The 16,110-nt window shown below is 40.9% G+C and overlaps 1 protein-coding gene across 1 annotated transcript in view; it reads right to left on the reverse strand.

Annotated features, from left to right (window-relative positions):
- The window catches only part of LOC117811836 (sodium/calcium exchanger 1-like), a 355,950-nt gene that overhangs the window by 293,498 nt on the left and 46,342 nt on the right, over nucleotides 1-16,110 (reverse strand). Inside the window, exon 2 of the mRNA XM_034682311.1 lies at nucleotides 13,959-14,084. The gene's annotated coding sequence lies outside the window, so the exon portion shown is untranslated. The remainder of the gene's footprint in view (nucleotides 1-13,958; nucleotides 14,085-16,110) is intronic.

Here is a 16,110-nt window from a genome sequence, read left to right on the forward strand (position 1 = left end):
AAGATAACAGAAGGTATAGGATCCTGAAGGCAACGCTGCATAATGATTTGTCTCTTCTTTTTCTTAACTGGCAGGATCAACAAAACTGGATATGGTGATGAATATGAAAGACAGAAAAACAAAGCTTTTTGCCTCAACACTTGTTTGAATAATCCATAAACAGATGAGCTGCACATGTTTGACCCACGTAATTGAAAGCAAATATTCCCTTCCTATGCATAAATTCATATTTGTATCCTCAATCTCTTCTTGAGTAGCTTTCCTGCACACACCCAAAAGTACACATCTCTCTTTATTGCATCTCCAAAAATATAATTACTCCAAAAAATTCAATGACTTTCCATTTTTGGGATCAGATTAACTTAATCCCCCTGTATTCAATGCATTACTTGCAGTTCTTGTAAAGTGGCTACATTCAGAGGAAATTGATGCCAGTGTTGAAACGACAAGGCCAGTTATTTCCTTGTTTGCCAGCTTTGTGAACAAAATCAAGGCTGGCAATGGGAATATCAATCATCCTCCAACATGAGAAGATAAAACACAGGTGTTAGTCCGCTGTTGCGTGCGTGCGTGCGTGCGTGCGTGCGTGCGTGCGTGCGTGCGTGCGTGCGTGCGTGCGTGCGTGCGTGCGTGCGTGCGTGCGTCGGGAAAAGTAACCACCATTTTTTCTAGGCAGTTTCAGATCTATCTTCAGGTTTTGAACATGTTAATTAAGACGGTTTAAGTTTTATGTTGTTTGCAAATGATCAAATTTCTCCAGAACGCCAGGTAACAAAAAAGGAAACAAGGTGACTTGATTGTGACCAAAGGATTAGCACAAAAAGGTTTCTGGGGGGAGGGGGTTTCTAGAGTTTAACTTGTTTTAGACCAAACATTTATTTCTGATCTATTTTGTATTATTTCGTTAACTTTAAATACATTTCTTCTTTTGGGGTGAGGCATTATTTTTTCTTTATTGGATGGGACAGCTGAAGAGAGAAAGGCAATGTGGGGAGTAGTGGGTGGGGGAAGAAGTGCAGCAAATGGTCGAGGCCAGGCGTCAAAACACTACATCACACCACTGGGAGAATCTTCTAAAGGAGATAAGCATCTCCATCCCAGATCACTTCAGTCATGGGGAAGACAATCTTGCACACTCTACCTTCTAAGCATCATAATCTATTGATCACATCCCAGTAGCCTTTTTTCAGGGAATTGAAAAGGTGAGTCTTTGAGGGAGGAGGTGAAACTTAAACAGAAAGATATACCAGAAAGTTATGTTGGACTGGACAACTAAATCAATGGCATGTCAAGTGCAAAATAATTTGGGGATTGCATTGTTATGCAAAAGTACAATCAAGATCCATTGAATAAATATAACCAAACAGATTTGAACTTTGTGTAAGGCCGTTTATTTATTCTAGACAAATATACCTAATGCGCTACTACACTTTCTTCTATTTTCCTTAGTGGTACTGCTGTGTGTGATACATCATAATATGACATATTGTATTCATGTCACTCTCAATGTATGAGACACACTCCTACACCTTTGTAAACAAACCAGGCCAAGCATTATACATTTAAGATCATGTTAATGTTTCAAAACTGGAAAGTTTCTCTGAAAAATGAAGATCTAGATGCAATGGAGAATCAGACTTTGCATTTTCAAAACAATATGTCAAGCAGGAAAACACAACAAGGGTGGCAACATACAGCTTTATGGATATTAAACATTATTATCTTTACAGCACAAAACCATGACCTCTATGCTGTTTGAAAGGGAAATAAGCGGTGTGTAAGAGATGGTTGTATGCCGTATCTAAGGGATGAAAGTACAGTAGTCTCTCAGAGATTATAATAGTAATAGTAGTAGTGATAATAATAATAATAATAATAATAATAATAATAATAATAATAATAATAATAATAATAATAATAATACATTTTATATAGCACCTTTTAAAAATGTGTTTACAAAGGGCTTTACAGAGTGCAAGACAGACAAGAGAAGAGACAACAAGGAAGAAGTATTACAGTACAAAAGAGATTAATGGAGAAAGAAGGGATAAAAGATGGATGATAGAGGTGTAGGGAAGACAGTAGGGGAAGGTAGGGGAAATGATAGGAGAGGTCAGAAATAATTTGTCACGGATGACAGAACTGAACAGAGGCTTTTAAGACCAGAGGCTCGGTGGGAGAGGGAATTTGGGATTCCTGTAAGGCAAGGATTGATTGACAGATTGGAAAAGGGCGAGAAGGTAAGGGAATGAGACTGAAGGAGAAAGCTTGGCAGCTGAAAAAACAGACTGATCAAAAGTGAGGGATTGAAACAAAAATAAATCCATGCTGCGCTACAGAGGGGGAGGGGCGGATGTGGCCAGGAAGCCATAAGGAAAATTAAATTGCAGAGTTGCTGTTTGTGGAAGTAGGGGATATTAGAAAGGTAGAGAGGCTTAGGGGAGAGAGAGAGAGGTAATAAGACAGGTAGAAAAAGGGTTGGAAATCTATATAGGATTCTTCAGGAACCAGTTTGATTGTAGTGCACTCCACTTTAAGGTTACTATGGGTTACAGGCAGAGTGATATAATTTCCCACAGCACAGTGAGTGCACCACGGTTAATCAGTGTTCAGTTGCACTACAGTCTCAGTGGACATTAAACATATGAAGATGCACAGCAGAAGTTGTCTCTGTGCTCTTTCTTTACCCACATTCTGAAATTATATTTAACTAAGTGTGTTAGTTAATAGTTAGTGGTACAACGGATCATCGTTGATCCATGATCCTTAAGGATGCCTCTCCACGGTTCAGCACAGACGTGGTCCACGGATTGGTTGATGAAAGAAAAAGTTGCACGTGTTCACGTGATGACCGCATGTTCAATCCACACTCACTCGTCAAGTGCAGCGGTAGTCATGGCAAGTGATGGAGCAGAGGAACTTGAAAAACCTCCTGCATCTTTTAAGTCACATGATTGGGAGCATTTTGGTTTCCCTGTGAAATACAGTGAATGCTGAATGTGCTCGAGCCACATTATGAAATTCCGTTGCGCACCCACTAGACCAGAGGCTCTCAATAGGCGGCCCACGGGCCGCATCCGGCCGCCTATTTGTGGCCCCCAATATCTTCACTCTGTGTTTTGGTCGGGTCACCGCGTGTTTACAGGGACTTGTCTCCATGTCAACGATACACAGACAGGCTGTTACTGGGTCGCAGTTCACATATTGGCACTTTGCCAGCTGTAGGACCCTAGAATCAAACGGTGTGTTCCAAGTTTGCAGCTCAAAGAAAAGTGGACGGTGAAAAATCAGCGATTGAAAGAAGAATGGAGTGAAACTTTTGAAGTTCCTCTGCTCCTTCACTTGCCATGCCATGAAATGCAGTGAATGAGGCAGGACTGGGCCCACAGATAGGGTGCTTTGCACATGTAATAAATTTTCAGTTGAATGTTGTTTTTATTTAATGGGCAAAAGTTTACAAGTGTTTTACAAAATAAATGGAGGGACAATGTTATATTTGTCTTGTCTTCTTTCTTTTTTTCTTTGTTTTTGCTGATCCGAAAAATTATTCGATTTGTGAGTTTTTTGATCCGTTGCACCCCTATTAATAGTAAACGCAGAGTCAGCACTGTGTTAGACTAACGACTCTGCTTTGAGCTGGTAGGTTTCAAGTTTCCTTCATGTGCCATTGCTCACTTCCACGTGTTTACATTCCACTCCAAACACCCTTAAGCCCGCCTACCTCTCACCCTGCAACATGATTGGCAGTTCAATGCAGTCTTCTCCTTCTTCTGTCTAATGTTGGGTGGAAACTCCTGTTTAAGTCTCATTAGCGCCCCCTCTCGTTACAATGTTTGGGGGGTGTAACTACAGGTTTAAATATATCAATTTTTTTATCAAACATTTGTTATATTTATATTGAGAAGAATAATATCATGATAATTATCATTATCGCATTATCACCAAGCCCTAGTTTTCATTATGTGCAAAGACAGCTTCATCATTTCATTACACATCTTAACCCAGATAGATACATTAGTTAAATCCTGATGATTGCATAACCCAGAAATGTCAATGAAACATGAATAAACATTGATTTATTTTCTGACCTATTGATCCTGTTTACCACGGTTGAAATTGCAAATGCACTACGTACAAGCAGTGGTAACTTTAGATCAGATGAACTGACATCATTATGTTACTGGCAGCTGTTACAAGTGATTTCATTTGTTATGAACTGTCAGATTAAGTTGCAACTCCCCAGTAAAGCCAGCTCCAATACATTAGCAAGATTGCACCTGTTTACGCATAACTCTCAATGCACCAATAGGACTGAGCCCAAAGCACTCACAAACCTGCATTAATTTGATACCAAAGGAGAAGAGCTTAAGCCAGGAAGCTGCTGAAGAAGCGGTGTGTGCAGTCCAGAGAGCAGCAGGTCACACAATTACTTTTATATCACAATGTGGAGCATAGAGAGATGCAGTGAGACAGCAATTATGGGAGATGTGCTGTTTATGTTGTGTTAAATAGTCTGTGAGCAAGCTGTAAATAAGATATTCAAAGCTACTTTCATGACTACAAAAGGCTTGAACAAAATGCTAACACAGCTCTCCTTAGGTAGAGTGGCAAAACTATAATATGCCAGGCACAGGTTACAACAACTCCAGGTGGTTTCTGATTGGTCTTATTCTGACATTCCCATGATGCAGTGGTTTAAATCAGGCATATTAATTTCTGAGTTTCATTTGCTCTGCAAAAATGAAAACAACAAACAGCTGAGCATTAGGAACTATTCCCACTGGTTTCTACAAAAACAGCCTTGTTCTGTTTGTTACTGATGTACTGACTATACAAGTTCTTAGGAGGAGTCTAGGCTACTAAAACTTTAACTTTAGCACATATAAGTACAGACGATTGATGGTATCCACAAAGACTTCATAAACTGTTGTGCATAAGAAGTTAGTGGACAACAGAGAATTCACTTTAAAGGGACACATGTAAGATTTAATCACAATGAAGATGACATATCTAGCTTTTAAGGTTAATAGGAGTATGTGTGCAGTGCTGTTTGTGTTACATTTATCGATGCTGCTTTGATTCAGTCACAGTTCTATCCTCCTATTGTTTATATATACCTTGTTAATGTCAATGTTTGTATTATTTTTGGTCATTACTGTTGTTTTCTCGAAGACAGTTTCAAGACAGCAATGTTAACATGTAAGGAATGTCAAACTTTCAATTTCAACTGTATTATTTCAAATTAAAACTGCATGAAGTTAAGCACAACTTCAGTGATTGAGGTCAAGAGGGAAAAATCAAAAAAGGAATACTTTTGTGAATAAGGAATTCATTCTCTTTCACAAAGTACCCACTAGGTTGTCATCCACTGGTCATGGACGGCCTGATCGTGTGGCTGACTGTTGATGGCCTGGTCCTGCTGTTGGCTGTGGACGGCCTGGTCCTGCGGCTGGCTGTGGACAGCCTGGTCCTGCGGCTGGCTGGGGAAGGACTGGTCCTGCGGCTGGCTGTGGACGGCCTGGTCCTGTGTCTGGCTGTGGACGGCCTGGTCCTGTGGCTGGCTGTGGACGGCCTGGCCCTGTGGACGGCCTGGTCCTGTGGCTGGCTGTGGACGGCCTGGTCCTCTGACTGGCTATGGACGGCCTTGCCCTGTGGAAGGCCTGGTCCTGGCTGGCTGTGGATGGCCTGGCCCTGTGGCCGGCTGTGGACAGCCTGGTCCTGTGTCTGGCTGTGGACGGCCTGGTCCTCTGGCTGGCTGTGGACGGCCTGGTCCTGGGGCTGGCTGTGGATGGCCTGGTCCTGTGCCTGTGTTGATGGGCTTTTTTCATGGGCTGGATGATGTTCAGTCTCATCCTTTTCAGAATCAGAGTCAGAATTGACAGAATTGTGATCTTCATATTCTGAAAACTCTTCTGATTCATCATCTTCCAAAGCTTTGCTCTTTTTCAAACTAATTTCCAAGACCCTCTGAGAAGAGAATCTTTTTCCTATCATTATTGATTGTGATAAGGAGCCACAGAGGCAGAGCTATTTATTTTCTGCACCCTGCCCCCAGTTTGCAACAAGGCTACCATGTAAGAAAATATATAGAATGGTTCCAACAATGTTGCAACCTGTGCGGAAATAGCAGTTGCAGAAAGAAAATGTCATGCATGCACACACACTCATACACACATAATAACAGAGGGTGCATTGCACCTACAATTTCCACCCTTTCATAATCCTCAGGTCCAGTGAACATGAACACCACATATGTATTATAAAGGTGTAGGGGGGTGTTCATTGTGCAATTGTTGAATATGTTCTCTTTTATGCCAGAGACTCTGAGGTTGAAAAAATATTTATCACATCACTTTCTTTCAGAACACATTAAAAGCAGGTCCCACGGACAGAAAGACCTCACAAGGGATATGATTTCCTTGATAATAATCATGTTGCCTGACAGAGAACTTTGCACATGGTGGAGGAACCTTGACACAGCTACATCTGTCTTTTAAATCTGCTTGTTAGTTTACAACAAAAGTTAGACAAATATTCAGATTTCATGTTGCAGAAATAGATTTTTATAGAAACCGAATGCTCAAAACTCTGCCCCCAAAAAATATTTGTGTTTACAAAACACACCTCAGTGCACAGCACAAACCACACACATACACCACCTGTCTCAGTACATTTGCACACATGCACCAGTAAACAAACAAATGCACCCTTCAGTCCAAATGTCCTCCTACCTTTGCAACGGTAAAGTGCATTTGACATGAACACACCAAAGCACACACACTTGAGCATGTGTAGACACACACCCACAAAATGTAGGCTTTGAAGATGGTGACTTAATGGACCCCAGAGACAGGGGAGGAATCGCCTTCGTGCACCTGTTCAGGGCAATATCAGTACACACTCACCAACAGTCACACACTACGCATCCTATTTGATCGCACACACACTTTGGAACATCCATTTCACATGGGCACACACTCGCACTCACACAGGCGATTTCACGCATGTTAAATGACACACACACTTACTATAAACACGCCATGTGGCAGCCATTTAGACTGTCAGATTACTTGCATTGTTGTACAGAATAACAATGACTTGAACAACCCAAAGAAGGCTGAGAGGAAGGGGAAAGAGAGGGGGGGATGAGAGACAGAGACAAATCAATGTTTATAATAAGGAGGGAGGTTGGAAGAATGGAAGTAAAATGGCAGCAAAGGAAAGATGGACAAGAAAATAAGAGATGGTGGGGGATTTTGTTGGAAGAATTGAAGGGTGGAAGGCAAGGCGAAAGGAGAGGTCACAAGAAAACAACACTGTTTAGAATGTAAGAGCCTCTGAATTCCTGTGGAGCAGCATAAAAGATCTTCTGTGAACATGTGGTCTACTCAGATATTGTTAATACTGCCCCATACATATTTTATGACTCAGGGAGAAGTCACAAGACACAAAAGTATCTAAAGTAGAATATGTTAATATGCACTTCATCAACTTAAGGGGGGACAAAGCTGATATGGAGGGGAAAAGGCTTAGAACAGAGGAAAACAATATCCTTCTCAGTTCTGTTAGTTAATGGTTTGTTGGATTAAAATACCTTTTTTCACTGTGTAGCATAATGACTGCAGAGCAACTAATGAATAGTATTTTCAAATAAATGCAGAATCTGCAGAAATGAGTGTTCCAAATTATTATGCTAGTTGGTCATAAGAGCATATAACTTGTGAAAAATCAAAAACTAGGCACCATTTGGCACTGATTGAAAATAATATTTACTACAACTGTATTCAAACTTCAACAAAAACAACAGTTTTCTTTACACTCGTATACAGAATGGTAGCTGGTAGTTAAGGGTCTTTTGGCAACCTCTTGTTTGATTCTTGACAGTTCTCGACTTGAAAATGTTTGACAAGCTTTTTCTACGCTGGGTTTTCTTCCATCCTGACTAGGGATGACCACAATTAATCGATTATCGATTAATTGATTGTTAAGAAATTACTCGAAACACGCATTTTTGTTATCAATATTCCGTCACGTGGAACAAACATCATGTGGTCTCATTACACTCATCTATCAGGGAGGTGTTTTAAGTTTAAAGCATGTTTCGATGTGAGTCAGCTGTTAAAGGTGTTGCGCACAGCAGAGACGCTCAGCTGGGGGCTGCGGCTGTGCGTCAGGTCTGCACGTGCGCTTTTTTAAAGAGGATCAATACAAAACTGCTGCCAACAACAACACAGACACGAAGGTTGACAACTTTAAACAGGACATTTTAACCTTTGGATACAAAGGCAACAGGCTGGGGGGGAAATTCAGGTACGCTATGTTTGCAGACCAGGAACATCAGATCCGTCTGAGCTTTTCTGCAGCTGGACTGATAGTGACCCGGTTGCGCTCCCGGCTGACACCTGATTGAATACACATGATTATTTTTCTCAATAAGAACGAGTAGGCAGAAAACTGGACACTGTGAGTCTGAAGTACTTTTCTGTTAGTAGTCTCAGCCTTCACTTTATAAGACTATGTCCGCGTAGAATATTTTAATGAGCCTGATCGTTGATATTCTGCATGTCAAACATGTACCCGTATTCAATCCCGTCAGTGATATGCATTTTGTTGCTATAGAAAATATAATTTAGGGGGAAGACAACGTATTTGGCCTTTTTTTTGACATAAGAATAATAATGTTTTTTTTTTATCAATTAATCGATAATTGATCGGTAACATTTCCAAAAATCGATCACGGAAAATACTTAAAATGTACATCCCTAATCCTGACTATTTTGAACGTATCTTTTTATGGTTCGTTGCTCACGCTTTAATTCCTTTGAGTGAGGGGAAATCTACCTCTTCCTCTTCCAAAGTATAATAGGACTTGCACAATAACGTGACACACGTGGTCTGTGATAAAGAACATTAGAAAGCTTTGTAGATTCAAACAAACATGGTTTTGTTAAAGCACAAGGCCTTAAATAAATCATACTAAAACCCCATTTTTTTCTGAACATTAGTCTTCAAGATTACAAGAAAAGGTTACCTGCATAATAATTTGGAACACAGTGTAGATTAAAAGTCGATTACCAGTTAAGGATTAGTATTTGACAGTTATTAACATGTGTTTTATGATTTTATGCTTATACTTCAATAAAAGCGAAGACTAAACTATGCGAAAGAAGCCAATCAGTAAACAAGTAAAGGCAATAGATCCATAGCCTGGCATCCCCAGACCCATCATCATTGGGTAAGTCTAAACACGGAGAAGTGGATGTAAACACTATTCACTATTAATCACTCCTGTGGACCTTAAGCCCTAAAGGCCTCAATCAAGCATGTACAATAAAACATTGGGAAAAAAAATCTAAATTAAAACATTTAAAAACGAAATAAATACAAGAAAAAATTAACAATCACAATCTGTTTCTCAAAGTTTGAATGTTGTAATGATGTTTTGGACAAGCACATAAACTGCCAGAGGCACGTAGAATGTGTGTAGGCTTATCGTCTTTTTCATAGCAGGTAGCTGGCTCACACTCTTAGAGCCGAGTCATTCAGTTCATGTTGATGAGTTTGCATATTTAGAAAGGAAGTTCCTGTCCCGGCACTGTATTCGTGTTTGCACTGCTAAAAATTAGCACAATCAGCAATGAGAATATTCTGTACGTGATTATTATGAGGCTACACCTCAATTTACAAGAAATGTAAGTATTTAGAGATAACACTTTAACTGGGAGCATTGTGGATATCTCTGAAGTTCCTGATGTCTCTGTTCTGTATTGACTAGTTTATAAAGAATGCATGAGTTTTAGTCAGGAAAGTTAAGGAGAGCAGACATGTTGCTCAGTAATCACTGATGTAAATGAACGGTCTTTGACACCATGAATTATTTAACACTTTGCTGCCTTTTTCATCACAGTCTCCAGACACCAGTCAAACTAACAGCCACATACCTCATCATGCACTATTCATAAGCATAAAGATTATCGAAGACTCATAATTCACTGTGACACAAAACTGTTTGGGAGTATGATGTGTTCCCTCAAAGAGAGCAGCCATTTAAAAAAACGATGAAGCAAAGAGTTTTAGAAAAATTATTAAACCAGGAAGAAGGGAATCTTTGAGAAATGGAGGCATAAGTGAGACGTGAAAATGTGGCTGGAGACAGAATGTCTCCAGAAATGTGTACTATTTTTCACTTGACAGCAGGAGATAGAATATTTTCCTACAGTTTGTTGAGGGTGATGACTTTATAGGGCACAAAGCTCTTGCTGTGAATATTTATCAGTTCAGAGATCTGCTTCTGTGGCCAGATGGAAATACAGTGAAGCATGTGTTCAGGGGGTGGTTAGGGTCGTGTTCTGAGTACTTTGAGGGTCGACTTCAATTTAACGGCAGCACCAAACATGACTGAGAGATTCTTTAAATGGGCATTATTTATGAATGTCAGGAATTAGTTCATGTTAATGTTATTGGGTGTGGTACAGTAGTATAAAGAATCTGTATTGGTTCTATAATGCTCATGTGGAGGGTAGAATGAAAGGTTTGATGTACATGCCTTGACTTTCTCTATGGAAAGAGCCTCAATTAGCTGCTATAATGGATGGCTGTATTAATGACCAAAGCGAGGTTTACTGTCCATGGTGATTCCAAGGTTTTCAAAGCCGTCTGTCCAATCAAATGGCTCAATGTTGATGGAGGTGTTTGAGTGAGCAGTGCTGGCTTTATTGCCATTCAATTAGGAGTTACTTAGTCTTGGTGACAATCAGGAAGGAGTGATTTTCTGTGCAACCTTGAGTGAGACGGAAGAAGAAGTGCTGTAGGCCATGAATTGGTTCTTGTCCTTGAGAAGTACAAGTACAAGTGCTCATGTAAGGGATAATATTAGTGGGTATGTGGATTAGAATATACAGACAGAGTGAGCAGAGGAACAGGCCTGCTTACTACACAGCTACCAATCAAAGACATACAAGTTAATACTAAATATTACTACGGTTGGCAGCACTTACGCAGCAAAGATATATGCTTATCAGCCTACTTGTGGGCCAAAGGGTCTCACTTCTTTTCAGGACGTTTACACTTCGCCTGAATGAGGGCATGATAGAATCCAATCTGCAGCTTCAAGTCTCTCAAACTGAACACTGGGGCCTTTGGGTGTTTACTTTGCATAGACTGGGCACTACAGATTACAAGCTCAGCAGGGGCTTTGGTGTCAGAGCCGGGTGGAAGGTAAACACAGCTGATCACCACATTCTTAAATCGCCTCAAAAGGTTAAGTGCTTAGTGAAGACATGGTTGACATCTCCAAATCTTATGGTTGATTGTGAAGTGCATAATTTGCTAAAAGTTCAAACTCCATCATCCCACCGTCTAGTCCCGTCAGCCCTAATGACGCAATTATCTAGGAAATGTATTTTTAACAACAGATCCAGGGTTAGTCGAAAATGTCTCTATACTGCTTAGATCTTACAAGTTGTGTATCCTCCATACTCTGTATGTTACAACTTGTCATTATCTGTGGCTAAAAATAAAGTTGCAGCCTCATCTCTATGAACCCCCTAGATGTAGCCATGACAAGGTTATACATGCGGGCACAAAAACTTGGCTCAAGCTCATGAACATGCTGCTCTTCACATGACTGATTGATCGTGTACACCTCATGTATGCAAAATATCAGCACCAGCTGCTTTGTCCCTGAAACACACTCAGCCAGGCAAAACCAGGTGTGGTGTGTGTTAGTTTGTTAATTCCAGCTGTTGGGTTCTCTTTGGTTATGCACAGAGAGCAGACAGAAAGTAGAGGAGAGGACACTGAAGGTTACAGAGCGGCTCCTAAAAACGTTAAATAAAGACCACCAGAACTGAATAATATTGAAGAGGGAGCAATCAGCTGTTATCAAAAGCATAACTGGGACAGTTAATCACATTGTATTATCTAAATGGGCCAGTGAGGAAGACGAGGCAGTGAACTCCAAGACTACAAAAGCACTATATAAGTTCAGTTAATTTAATTATTCATTTGACCTCATAACAATAGACACTTCTGGATCAGAGTGTCTGTGGGGGCTAGGCCTCTCTGACTAATGTGAAAAATCACAAAATTGTGACATGTATAGAAAAACTCACACTACTTTCATTGAGAACTTGTTTCAGATTCACATCTACAGTTGAGGCCAACATGATTAGCCCCCCTTGTGAAATCAGATAAAACCCTTGATTTCTCCATGAAAATGGCCATTAACAACAAGTGTTTATAGTTTATTTGTTTCCAAAATAACAAAGACAAAATGTTCACTTTTAGATTTGTATATTTTACTGATGCAATGAATTGAAACAAGAAAAGGTAAAATGACATGTCCAAAATTATTACCCCCCTGGCCCTAAGTAGTCAATGATGCACCCTTTCTGACCCACAGCTGACAATAACTTGTTCAAATAGTTCTTTACAAGGTTGGGACATGTCTCTTGAGGGATTTTGGCCCATTCTTCCAATGCAAATTGTTCCAGCTGGTCCAAAGTAAATGGTTCCTGAGCATGGACATTCACTTTGAGCACCCGCCACAGATTCTCCACAGGATTGAGATCTGGGCTCTATACGGGCCACTCCAGGACCTTGGTTTTGGTGTCCTTTAAGAACCAATTTCGACTTGTGCTTTGGGCCATTGTCTTGTTGGAAGACCCAGTGCCGACCTAAGCCTAGACTTAGAGCAGATTTCTCCATATTATCCCTCAAAATATCAACATAACTTTCTTTTTTCATGATGCCATGCACCCAAACAAGGCTCTTATTTAGGCTAATATTTTTGGCCACCACATGTTTCCCTATATTTGATATAAAGCTATCCTAAAAATGTTTTTTACATTCCAAAATGTATCAAAGCTACTAAAGACCACTGGTGAATGTTTGCTTATATCAAGTTTTATCAATGATGCAAACATTGGGCAGAATTTAAGAACAATCTTCCAGAGTTCCTGGTGGGCTAATAATTTTGGCCTCAACTGTAGCTATGCTAATGTAACCACTTCAGTGTGGCATACATGACGTACAACTAGGAAGTTTGTTGCATAGATCGCTGTAAGCCTATGATTGGCTGACTCACTTATAATACTGAATTGAGATTTATCAGCTGTTGCTGCTTAAGACGGGAACACCTGCATCTACCAGTAACCCAGAGGATGCATGATTGTCCATTCCATTTATAACTTTACAGCAACATCCACAGGGACAGGATATTCAGTATTTAAACAAGATATTTAAAACAATCATGTTTAGGAGAATAATAAATTCAAATTGTATAACTAGTGCAGTTTGGTGAGACCATGAAATTACAAAGTGAGGTTTGTGATTTCAGTTACATATTTCCAGGGGGCGCTCGTGAGCAGCAACATGTAAACACGTACCTGACCTGAGCCCTGCATGAAAAGAACAATTTCACCAAATATCAGCCTTTAAACTGACACTAACAGTCCAAACTGCTTCTGAACCTTCATAGCAGCACCAAGACGCCATTTTTCCCCCACCTTTTTGTGTTATTGAGACGACAACAAACTTCCACACAGATGCCAACCAAAAGCAGACCTAAGCAAGGAGTAAGGAGCCAAATCCTTGTACTCACCTGAGGGGAGATCACCAATGGGCACATCAGGTTTGGCCGTCACCGCCATAATGGATGCCATTAAAGCCTCCAAGCAATCAGGCATGACAATAGAAAACTACACTGCATTGAATCAGTAACAATCACTCAACTTTGCCTTTTGCTAACACAGACAACAAACGCTTCACCCTGGGTTAAAGTCATATTTTTTTTACCCATCCATCTTCCCTTGTAGCCAACAAGGTTGTCCTTTTAATGCTACACCACCTAACCTTCTCAAAAGCTTTGCCTCTATAAGCTAGCCAGGAGTCACTGCTTAAATGTCATTATGGTTTTTTTCACCTTGGCGATAGATAATAATGACCTACTTATTCACCTCAATGCTTCATTGAGAGCCTGCCTTCTTTCCTTGTCCCCAAGACAACCAACATCAGGCAGGAACGGATTGATGACTTTGATTGGCTGTGAAGGTGCTGAAGACGGCTCCATCCTCAAGCTGCGGCTGGAAGAAAAAACATATTTTTTTGCAGTTTTGAAAAAGGAATTCAACTTTTTAAACTCTCTTAGTCTGTGAATGTGCCAAAGCCAGGGTTATAATATATCTTTGTGTATGTGTGTGTTCGTGTGTGTCGGAAGGAAGGCCTTTCAAGTCATTTTGATGGACTGTGAAGTCATTATTATATGTCACCAGCTCATACCTATCTTTCTCACCACACCGGTGTTGCTGTAACTGGCAGTAGCTTAGCGTAGCGTAGCGTTGCTTAGCTTAGCTTAGCGTGTGTGTGTGTGTGTGTGTGTGTGTGTGTGTGTGTGTGTGTGTGTGTGTGTGTGTATGCATGCGTGGGAGTTATCCTTACCTGTGGAGGTGTGTATACAGTGTGAATGCATGTGTGTGAAAGCCTTGTGATGCCGGTTGTTGTGACAGCCGACAGATGGGAAGGTTTCCTGCTGATAATTGGCCAGATGTGTAAGAACACACTGCGATGATGATGATGCACTGTGTGTGTGTTTACTTTCTCCCAGTCCATTTTCTCAATATCAAACAATGGAGACCCCTCACTGAGAGACAGCATGGCTCAAAAAAAACACAGCATACACACAAACACATGGAACACACTCACTCTCACACCCCAGAGATAAATTAAAATGAGCACACAGACATGGCTGTTCTGTACTCTCAGTGGGATACAGTTGAAGACGTCAACACACACTCACACAAGCATACCCACACACCGACAAGCACAGGAGGAGGGATTCCCCCCACTGTGTCTGCATTTAGATAAAATGTCAAGCATGGGTTTTTTTCTGATCCATCAACAACACATGATTAACAAAACATTTTGTGTCTTTGAATCATCTCACTTTATACCACATTTAATTAAATTTCACAAATTTAATTTTTTTACAAATCACAGAAAATTTAAACTCACTAATGGAGTAATTAAAGAACAGGAAGTTGATCATTTGTCCTTTTAATTAAGTCACAGTTCTCTAAATTACACTTCGCTGCAGTGAAGCTTACAGTTCTTTTGTTAGCTTGCTGCCGGCTTCCTTCCAGCCCGCTTGTTTTGAGGCTCAGATTTGAGAGCCCGTAACATTCCTGTCCTAAGCTAGTTCATCCGGCTCCTAGTGTTAAACTCCTTCCTGTCCAACTTATCTTGAGCTGGCTAGCCTGACAGCCAGTCTCCATCTGCAGCGGCTTCCATACCCACTGCCTGGTCCAATGCCAAAGCCCCTGAATTATTCAAGTCTTCTGTGGGCAACAATCGCATTTGGAGGGTAATCCCTGGACATTTTCAGTGGTCTCAGATGGAGAAAGCATGGCTCAAGAGTTCATCAGCTATCTCTGCTGCCCAATGCCGCAGTTACTCAGCTAACACCAGCACTCTTAGGTTTCCTATCTGTCTGTTAAAACGTAGTTCCTTTGTTCTACAAGCACCTGCTATTAGTTCCCCATCAGCAATGTAGCCAATACCTGCTCTTGGTTCCCGATCACCAGTCAAGATGACCTCTGCTCATGGTTCCCATCAAATGTTGGCTGAGTAGCAAAAGTTCCTATTCCTTTATGTCCTTATTCCCTGTGCTTCGAAAGTCCCCTGTCCATGATCTCGTCTTCCATTGTCCAAGCCAAGCCTTCCAGTTGGCAGCCTCCTCCTCAGCCCTCCAGTGGGGGGCCCATTGTCCACACCTGCCTTAACCTACAGCCAGATCTCTTGTTGCCGTGCCTGCTTAGTCCTTTTGGTTTACCTGTGAGGATACCTGTGCAGCCCCAATGCCATCCATCTGTCTGTTCAGCTTCCTAGCACTCAACCTGAGGTCTTCTTTATTGTCCCCTCCAGCTTTCATGCCACCTGGCTTAGATCCCTCTCTCACATTACCCATTAGGTGTTCCTGACCAGCTTGTTGAGATTTCTGAAATCTGTTCCATGAAAGGGAGCGTCACATGCTGGTTTTCATCACTTCCGGTATGTCCCTTTCAAACTTCCCAAGCAATGTTTCACATATCTATCAGACATCCTCAGATAAAA

Source organism: Notolabrus celidotus, chromosome 4 (genome assembly GCF_009762535.1).
Source record: "Notolabrus celidotus isolate fNotCel1 chromosome 4, fNotCel1.pri, whole genome shotgun sequence".
Taxonomy (NCBI): domain Eukaryota; kingdom Metazoa; phylum Chordata; class Actinopteri; order Labriformes; family Labridae; genus Notolabrus; species Notolabrus celidotus.